The sequence below is a fragment of the Nannospalax galili genome, unplaced genomic scaffold (genome assembly GCF_000622305.1).
Source record: "Nannospalax galili isolate Female #2095 unplaced genomic scaffold, S.galili_v1.0 scaffold329, whole genome shotgun sequence".
Classification (NCBI taxonomy): domain Eukaryota; kingdom Metazoa; phylum Chordata; class Mammalia; order Rodentia; family Spalacidae; genus Nannospalax; species Nannospalax galili.
In genome coordinates, this window is record NW_008360321.1 from 3,390,562 (window position 1) to 3,392,612 (window position 2,051).

Sequence of the window (2,051 nt, forward strand, 5' to 3'; positions counted from 1 at the left end):
TCTGGGATTTGGTTTTATTTAACTCAATTTTGATCTAAGATTTTAAATTCTAATTTTATCTCCTGCAGAAAAGCATTTTTTATAGGCATCATCACTCTCACCTGACTCAGTGAATGTCTGGATTTAGCCAGGATTCCAAGATTGGAAAAGCTACTAACACCAGGCAGGCAAAGGGTATGATTTTGTTTCTATAGGAAAAAAAAGTCACTCTCTGGCATCCCAGCTGCTGGATCTGCTTGCGGACATCGACCAGTGAGGACAGCAGTACGGCTAAGAAAGATAGATACCGCTCCAAGCTATGATGGCTTTATCGCTGACCAGACAACGTTGGCATTAGAAAAGGCTATCATCTACTTGTGGTCAGTTGAATGCCTTGACTTCCAAGGCTCGATCTGTGATGAATCAGTCAGGAAAGGGAAATCTGTTCTTAGCCATGTGTACTCTGATTACTTGCACTCCTGCTGTTGAAACCGAGGTAATATATTGGGCTCATGTACCTAATCCCCCTCTCCTTCGTCCTTATATTTGGAAGGAGCCTACTATTGTGGTTACTAGTTTTCCTATGAATGTACTGTCACCCCCTTATGGAACAGGTCAGCTGGATTTTCCTGATGAAGAAGGAACTGTTTTTGATTATACTCAATTTGTGTCTTCTGATATGTGCTTTGGCGCTCCTCCTTGTTATCCTATAAGACAACAAAATTGGATTGTTCCAGAAGGTAAATGGAGTACTAGTCAACCAAATGCGGTACATTTTTCTGCTCAATCTATAGATTCTAGTTGGACAGAGTAGGAGAACACAGCTTCCCCAGCTATCTCAGAGTGTGAAAGTTTTTCCTATGATCAGATATTTGAAAGACAGTCTTTGATATGGCAAGATTGTAGAGGATTGATAGGAAAAGTTTATAGGTTTTGGAATCATAACTGGATTGATCAGGGCCCTCTGGGAAGTTGGTTAGAAGAATGTAAAGATTATAAGGAGTTTACCTCAAAATGTAATCTAAATAATATTGTCCCTATGAAAGACAAGTTTAATACTGCTAATCCTATAGTTTGAGTAAATGGAGGAATAGCTAATCCCCGACCTCAGTTGAGAATAGGACATACATTATATCCTCCTCAATTACATATTTGGAAATTGTTAGCTGCTCTTAAGCCTGTAGAAATCTTTGATGGAACTTCTGCTATTACTTATGACAAAGTATTTTATGATTTTACTAAAGTTAAAAATTATGATGTTACAGCTTGTGTGCACTTCCCTCTAGTGTTGATCGGACACATAGTTGTACAAGAAATGAATTTAACTTGTCAAAATTTTTGTTTGTATACTTGTCTTAATAATTCTATAGTTTTTAATCCATCTTTTGAATCAGTCATGATTTTAACTCAAAATTGTCTAATTCTATAGATTTTAATCCATCTTTTGAATCAGTCATGATTTTAACTCAATGAAATTCTTTATGGACTCCTGTGAATATGCATCATTCTTTGGAAAGAAGCCCTGTTCAAGGACTAATTCTGAGATTTTTCTAAAGACTGCTACAGTGAGGCAAACGCATGACTGGTCTGATTATCACTGCTGTTTTGGGACTCATCGCTTTGGCTGCTATGGCTACTACCGCTGGTGTGGCGCTTCAGAAATCTGTTCTATCACAAGACTTTGGTGAACTTTGGCATGATGATTCTCATAAACTTTGGTTACATCAGACTAAAATTAATTCATGATTTCAAGAAGAAATTGTTGCTTTTCTAGGGGACTTCATTGGTTGGAAAATAATTTGATGAAATTGCAAAAAAAAGCTGTATGATTTGGTTGGGAAATAAGTTATTGGAATTGCAAAAAACTATACAATATATATGTAATTAAAATTCTACTCAATTTTGTATTACTCCTTATTACAATATGTATGTGATTGGGATTCTATTCAGATTTCTATTACTCTTTATAAATTTAATGGTTCTGTTTATGAATGGAAAAATATAGAATTGTATATTCAAGGAAAAATGGATAATGTAACTTTTATTTAGTTTTTTTTTTTTTTTGGTTTTTT